Consider the following 8190-nt stretch of genomic DNA (forward strand, 5'->3'; position numbering starts at 1 on the left):
GAAACAATGCCCAATCTTAGCCATTTACGAATCATTTCTTGGGGTACCTTTATGCCTAAATATGAGGGAGTGTTGACGATTGGAAAGACTAATCTGGAACACGTCTGAGTTAGGAGATGCCAGCGACTATCTGAATACCCAGGAGGCACAAGCTCCCTTTTGGGGCCATAATGCCTCTTGTCCTTGATCAGGCTTTTACCCCCAATACTGCAGGTGTAGTACTGGTGTAGACGAGTGGGCATAGCAGGTTAGGACCAAGAATGGACAACGGCAACCAAGGAATGAAGTAAACACACACCAACAAGGACAAAACCAGATGTCTACGCCAAGAAGCACTTCAAATATCATAACTGCAGCTACCTAGATCCCAGCACAAAAACATGTAGACAACATGCCTCCTCTAGAAACCAGGAACCCTATCACAGCAGGCCCTGAGAAGAACAATTGAGCCAAAGCACAAGACAAGGGCTTTAAAATAACAATTATGAATATTCAAGGAACTTAAGGAGAATACAAATAAATAATATGTCAAGGAAGACTGTGAAAACACAGTTGATTAAAACAATTCAAGACATAAAGTAGAATTTTATAGGGAAATAGAATCACTAAAGGAAAATCCACACTGAAATAAAACTGGACACAAACAACTCAGGACGTCAAACAGAAACTTCACAGGTTAGTGAACTCAGCCCTTATCAGAGAAGTTTCTTCTTGGATTAGATGGGAAATTAACAGAAGCCCATAACTGGGCCATGTGCAGAGAGCAAGAAGCAGCAGCACACTTAGTCCTAAATGGGATCTCCATCAAAGCCCTTTCCTCAAGGCTTGGGGATCTGTGTGGAAAAGCAAGTGAACAGATTATAAGAACCGAAGGTGGTGGATGATTCCATGAAGGCAGCACCTTCCAGACACAACAGGACTCTTGCATCTGTGAACTGAGAGAGTCTGTGATAGCAAGCACAAAACATGCACAAATTCAAACCAGACAAAATTCCAGCACTGAGGAGACGTGGCCACAGAGTCCCATCCCTAAAAAGTCACTGGGTATATCAACCACACTTTAGGGCCATCCCTTTAAGCTGTTTTAAAAGACACGAAGTTGATAAGGTTGTAGTATCTGAGAAGAACTGGAAAAGGTGAGAGATGAATATTATCAAAATACATTGTATACATGTATAAAATATTGGTTTTAAGATTATTTTGTATGAAATATTTGGTTATAAGATTATTCTATTTTTATACTATGTATATGTACATTTATAAGCATACATGTCTCTGTGTAATCCACATGTGTGCAGGTATCTGATGAGGCTAGAAAATGACATCAGATTCAATGTGGCTAAAGATGTGAAGTATCCGATGTGGTTGCTGGGAACAAAACTTAGGTCTTCTAAAAAAGCCATATGCTCTCTTATCTGCGGAGCTATCCCTGCAACCCAAAATACATTTTTAAAAAGAAATGTTATAGCACATTTGATGAATTAAAGAATGGTATATTTCTTAGCTCTCATGAGTTAACAGAAATTTTGCATTGAATGAATAGAAATGAAAATATGATATTTATATAAAAAAGAAGTCCAAATAGCTAAAAGGAGAATCACTCAACCCTATTCTGTTTAGAGAAATAATTTAAACATCATATTGATAACAATTGTCATGTCTAATTGGACATTTGTCCTTATTACAATAACAAATCAAATTTTAAATAAAAGCAGCATTGTTAAAGAGTATACTAAAATAAGTATGTTTTACATTCAGTTAATCAGACTGTAACTGGCAGGATCCTAGTCTTAGCCTTGACCAACAGTTTTGCTTAAATTTGTTCATTATCATTATAATTGTGATAATGAATAAATAGGAATAATCTAGATATTGTTGGAATATATCACATCACCATTAGTTGGTGGCTTGATTGGCTGAGGCAACCACTTGATAGAAATGATGACAATTTCATTTGTTGGCAGCTTAGGCAAGGCTAAATTCCCTAAAAGTTACAGCTGGTTTTGTTTGATCTGCAATGTTTTAGACATTCTCTGTCTTGATTCTGCTATACCCATTCCTGGCTGAGACTCATCCTTTCAACAAGCTAAGAGTGGGACTCTAGCGCATAGCAACCGTCAGATAGATGTTACCATCAACAGGTGCTCTGAAGGGCAGCGATCTGAGGCCACCTAGCAACCGCATAATCCATGCTGCTTTCATGACTTACGTGATCCTGGTGTCAATCATTTGACAGGCTAGTGGCTCTCGGAACCATTTGAAACCCTTCGGAGACTCCAATGTACCAGGCTGGTGATCAGAATAATGATAAGGAGGTTAATAGCCAAGGGATGAAATTTCCTCAGAGCAAATTTGGAGAAAATGTTAGTTCTTGAAGGTAGTCTCAGCTTGTGGCAATAGCTGCTAACTTACTAACAACAAAAACTTTTTGTAAAGAAAACCATAACTCCTTGTTAAAATGTTTAAGTGGTAATTTCATTTCAGAGCCTATTGTTTTGCTTGAAGAAAGCCAAAGTTTCATTCAGTGCCAATCAAAGAAAAGCAAAGGTGCACATTCAGAACAAACTATAACCTCACTCTTTGAGTCTAAGGAGCTGCACCCAGTTAAAAAAGGGAGTCTTAGATTTGAATTAGAAGCATCTTGAAGACTTTTAAAAAGTGAACTCGAGAGCTGCAGTCTGATAGATTTTTCTAGCTTACAGTGTGAATGTCTTGGGTCACAAGTGAGCTCTGGATGGCAGTGGGAACGGGAACGGTCACCACATGATCTGTTGTACAGATGAACCCCAACATTTTTGGGTTTTGTTTTCCCTCTCTCTTTTAATGACTTATTTATTTTCACTTTATGTTTGTGGGTTTTGCCTGCATGTATATATGTGTCATACATGCATGCTTGGTGCCTAAGGAGGCCAGACAAGGGCACTGGATCCTCTAGGACAGGTTGCAAGGGCTGGGAATTAAACCTGGGTCCCCTGGAAGTACACCTGGTACTCCTCTCCCTGCTAAGCTCTTTCTTCAGCCCCCTCTTTTGCTTTGCTTTGCTTTGCTTTGCTTTGCTTTGCTTCGCTTCCCTCCCCTCCCCTCTCCTCCCCTTCCCTTTCCTTTCCTTTTCTATAAGGTCTAAGGATGCTGGCAAAATTAGACCCTAACTCCTGGGTTCGGATGATTCTCCCACCTCATCCTCCTGAGTAACTGAGACCACAGACATGAGCCGTCCGCCACACCTCACACGGTTCCCCACATAATAAGAGATTTGGAGTTTTGACCTGTTCTCAAGCTAGCAAGCAATATATGTGACAATATTCTCAAGTAATGCTGGGCAGTAGCAGTCAGGCAGGTGGTCCTGAGAAGAAACTGCCTATACCATGGCTCATAATGTCTAATCAACGGACAGTCAGTACTTCATTTAACAACCAGGTTTGTATGATAGATAGCTGGCTTCGTACAATTGTATTTTTAGTGTGAACATTCTGAGCACATTTCAAGAAGATGAGACTAAGCACAATGCCAGGATATTAGATATATCCAAAGTGTTTTCATGCTTAGGGCATTTTTAATTTATACTACATCTATCTGGCTAAACCAGAGGTTTTAAAGCTGTTTTTCCTAAAAGCACTGACTTTTTACTTGAGCCTGCAGGATGTGCAGTAGTTCAATTAGTCAAGTGCATGCCAAGTGTGCAGAAAGCTTTCCGTTTCTTCCCTAGCACAGCATAAGCTCAGTGTGGTGGTTCATAACTGTCAATCCAGGAATTCCGGAAGTAAAAGCTGGAGGACCGGAAGTTCAAAATCAACCTTTGCGGACTGAACCTGAGAACAGCCTGGGCTACAGAAGACACTATCAAGTAAAAAATAAATAAATAAATAAATAAATAACAAAAAACAAATTCTTGCTCATCTCTGCACGTCAGGAGTTTACTATGTCTGAGTGTTCACCTGGAACCGATAATGCTCTTCCTTCAAGGCTGAAGTCACAAGCAACAGATCACCAGCTTCCATCTTGCCTAACGTCCGGTTCTAAGCCACCCTAACAAAGGCTCGATGTTTCTAGTCAATGCCCTAAACCTCAAAGAGGAACAAGTGGTTGCTGTAATAGTGTTCTTTTCCCTTCCGGACATGCTCACCCTCTGAATCATTCTCTCTTATGCACACACCTTGGACCTCAGAAATAACAGATCTGATCAAGAAGCATCTTCTGGCAGTTATCAAAACTAACCCACAAACGACACTAAACTGAACGTGGTGGACAGAGAGTAAGATGAACAGAGAGACCACACATACTTCCAGCCAGCACCCAGCTCTCATTCTTCCCCTACATGATGCAAGCACTATTACCAATACCTCAAAAACAGAATGGGAGAGATTGGTCTCTATTTCCTTTCCTGGCATAGCTGTGTTGAATTAAACTCCTCGACTTCACCAAAACTTCTTTTGAAGTGGGTGAAGGGTCTTGGTCTTGTTGGTACACATGTGCACGTGTGCATCACGCGTGCACACACACACATACACACACACACACACACACACACACACACACAGACCCACAAACCCGGCTCTGGCCTCGGACTCTGGTTCACGAAGTCAAAGGCCATTGTAAGATGAGAAGCATCTTCAGTGACCACTTTGAAGTTTAAGGCCACATAGCTTCAGATTGTAAAGCTAATGTTTAAAATTAATTAGCTGTAAACCTGGAGTGGTTAGCATATGCACATATAGCTAGCACTTGTGAAGCGGTGTCAAGTCTGAGGCCAACTTGTGCACATAGCAGGATTCTGTTTGGAAAACAAATGAGACTAGAATTTGATAACAGATAATCTATGATTTTTCCATTTTGTGGGAGCAGGACCAAGGATGGAAGTAAGGGGTGAGACGTCATGACAAATCCTGGGAAATCTGACTTCAGAGACCAGCATCAGGATACAGATGATCTGAGTTTCTTGCCCAGTCCATAAGCATATATACAGTATTGAGCCAATCTGAAGCCCCTAAATCCTTGGCCAATTGTATAAGCTAATCCCAAGCCTCCAAATCCTTCACCAATTTATCTCGATGTCTAATCAAAGCCCTGCCTAATGAGGTAACTCATAAAGAATGGAGAAGCATCCTCACCTGAGAAGACTTCCGTGAGGATGGGGGAAGCAGTCACTGCCCTGGTCTTGGTTTATTTAGTGCCAGGAACCATCTTAGATCTAATGCCATGTGCTGCAGATCAGGACTCTTTGAGGAGTCACAGAGCTGATGTGCCTTACTCTCCAGGCACTTATTCCTTTACAAGGTTGCCTTCCACGTTCCCCTACACCATATATATAAATCTTGTCTATATATTTTGATCCAAAATAATCATTGTTATTTCTTATGAAATTACCCTAGTTTCATTTAGCTTGTCATGATTATAGAGAGACAGCAAACAACTGCTACATATATATTATATTTTTTTAAAAAAAAATATTTACTTTTAGTTTCTTTGTACTGTTTTGCCCGCATGTATGTGTATCACATGAATGCCTAGTGCCCACAGGAGCCAGAAGAGGTCATCAGATGCCCTGGAATTGGAGTTATAGATGGTAATGAACTGCCACCTAGGTCCTGGGAATTGAACCTAGGTTCTCTGAAGAGCCTCAATGATCTTAACCACCAAGCCATCTCTTAACCACTATGGATCTTATAGTATCATAATGTGATACATAGTATCACTCAACAGCATCTTAAAATACATTGGTAGTACACCAGACGGTGGTGGCACATGCCTTTAAGCCCAGCACTTGGGAGGCAGAGGCAGAGGCAGGTGAATTTCTGAGTTCGAGGCCAGCCTGGTCTACAGAGTGAGTTCCAGGACAGCCAAGGCTACACAGAGAAACCTTGTCTCGAAAAAAAAAAATACATTGGTAGTGCTCTACCTGCTTTATTGACATCGTGTTGCCAAATGTTTATAGATTTTTTTTAAAAAAAAATTGTGTGCAAGGGTGCCAGTGTGTGCAAATATGTACAAGTGTGTGTGTGCCACGCCCACTCGTCTACTCCAGTAAAGTCTGCATTGTCAGGCTTGAAGGCCTGATCACAGACCAGAGGCATAAGACTTCAAAGGGAGTTTACCTCCTAGGTATTCAGTCAGTCGCTGTCATCTCCTAACTCAAATGAAGTTCCAGATTAGTTTTTCCAATAGTCAACATGTCTTCTTATTCAGGTATAAAGGTGCCCCAAGAAAATGATTCATAAATAGTTAAAACTAAGATTAAACATTGTTCCCTGGCCAGCACAGCATTCCAATATATCCTAATTCATTACCAAGCTGTCGTTAGCTTGGAATTTCTCACAAGGAGGCTGCCTTATCAGACAGGATCTCCCCAGACTTAGCAGTAGTGGTCAGGCATAGAATTCTCAGAGCAGTCTCACAGAAGACAGAATTCTTTTACGTGTCAGAGAGTAACTGAAGGGCTTCCCTCATTTAAGAACATTCTCAGGAACTGCTAGAATGGGACTTCCGGGTGCTTGCCTCTGACAGACCCAGAGAATTAGCTTGGGACTGCCAAGATAGCCCCACCTGCATGCCTGATCTTACTGACCTTGATGTGGCCCTCACCTGCCTATGTGACTTTTGTCATTCACCCTGTTTTCTATATACTATATAAGCCTGGTTTTCACTTTGTGCAGACACTTTCAGATTCGAGACAGAGCATTTGAGCTTCGAGCCTCATGTGGTCTGCAGCCCCTGGGCCCAGAGCACTCGGGCCTGGGGGTGCAGTGCCTGTCCAGAAGAGGTGGCTGCTTTAGACCCAGTGTGTTCCAGGTGGCCTCAGATGTATCTTGATTGCTGAGCTGCCAGATTTTTCCTTTCTCTTTTGTAATGACTGTAAAAGTCTGATGCCATTTTTAAGAAACACACTCAGATTCAGCACTTCCTTGTGTCAACTCTGTTTGTCACTCACCAAATTCTTTGCCACCTGACCAGAACTCTACTCATCCTGTGGAACAAGAGGTCTCCACAGCAAACCCAGTCCATGGTGTGTGTGTGTGTGTGTGTGTGTGTGTGTGTGTGTGTGTGTGTGTGTGTGGTGTTTGAATGGTCTCTAGTGCTAATACTACAGAGGTATGGAGGTCAGAGAACAACATTTTGGGAAGTGATTCTTTTTTTTCAGGCTTATATGGGTTCTGAAGACCAAACTCAGTTTGCCAGGTTTTCATTGAAAGCACTTTTACCCACTGAGCCATTTCACTAACCCCAAATGTTATTGTTTAAAAAACAAAACAAAACAAAACAAAACCAAAAAACTGTCAGTGTATGAAAACAGGTTTGTAATACAAACCTGTTACTTTGTATTCTAAAGATTAAAGAATTTTTAATTTCAAAATTCTGAGAGAAAAAAATACAGTTTGGACCACAGAGAAAGCTTAATGGATAGAGGTATCTGCAGCTAAACCTGACAACCTGAGTACAATCCCAGGGATCCATGTGTTATATAAAACACAAACTCCCAAAGTCATCCTTTGACTCCTACAGGAGCAGCAAGACACCCATGCACCCGGTCACCCTCACCTATACACCAACAAACAAGCAAACAAATAAATGCAACTTTAAAAATATATATAATGAAACTATCTGACAATTAAAAGTATCAGATTAAGCATTTACAAACTTTTCCAGGATCAGAAGCCAAACCAAGAGCTTGATGAATTACAACCTGCAGCCAGGAGGGCAGACCTTCCCTCCCTCAGCAAAATATCCATGAGACCAATAAGAATGTTTAATAGGGCTCCAGTGTCGGGAGAGATGGGGGCAGCAAGAGAAGCAACAAGTTCTGGATTTGTTTAAACTTCTCCAAGTCATGGACATCATAAGTGGAAGGAAAAAAATGGCTTTCTTATATCTGAAAAGTAAGACACCTAAGAACCAATGTGACTTCAAAAGAAAAGTCGAAACTGCAATGACTCTGAGTTCGTTCACTCCTGTATAATAACTAAGTTTTACTTAGCTTAATATGTGGTGAGCAGTTTTGTGAACCCATCTGTTTTTCATTAGAGTTTTGGAAATTCTTACTCAGTCCAATCCTGTGGTTTTTAAGTGATCAGAAATCAGCATTTGCCCAAGTGTTTTTTTTTTTTTAAATCATTCTCTCATATATTACATTCTGACTGCAGGTTCCCCTTCCTCCCCTCCTACCCTCAGCTTAACCCCCTTACGTCCCCTCCCCCC

The 8190-nt window shown here is 41.1% G+C and overlaps 1 long non-coding RNA gene across 5 annotated transcripts in view; it reads right to left on the reverse strand.

Moving 5' to 3' along the window:
• LOC116101111 overlaps positions 1-3728 on the reverse strand; it is a 16876-nt gene extending 13148 nt beyond the window's left edge. For 4 of the 5 annotated variants that reach the window (XR_004122779.1, XR_004122777.1, XR_004122781.1 and 1 more), the window contains exons 1-2: positions 3621-3728; positions 2210-2289 (exon numbers count right to left, since the gene is read on the reverse strand). This is a non-coding gene — a long non-coding RNA (uncharacterized LOC116101111). Of the gene's footprint in view, positions 1-2209; positions 2290-3175 lie in introns of all 5 variants that reach the window. The other variant, XR_004122780.1, reaches the window with a different exon arrangement.
• Positions 3729-8190: the final 4462 nt, after the last annotated feature.

The sequence above is a fragment of the Mastomys coucha genome, unplaced genomic scaffold (assembly GCF_008632895.1).
Source record: "Mastomys coucha isolate ucsf_1 unplaced genomic scaffold, UCSF_Mcou_1 pScaffold21, whole genome shotgun sequence".
NCBI classification, from domain to species: domain Eukaryota; kingdom Metazoa; phylum Chordata; class Mammalia; order Rodentia; family Muridae; genus Mastomys; species Mastomys coucha.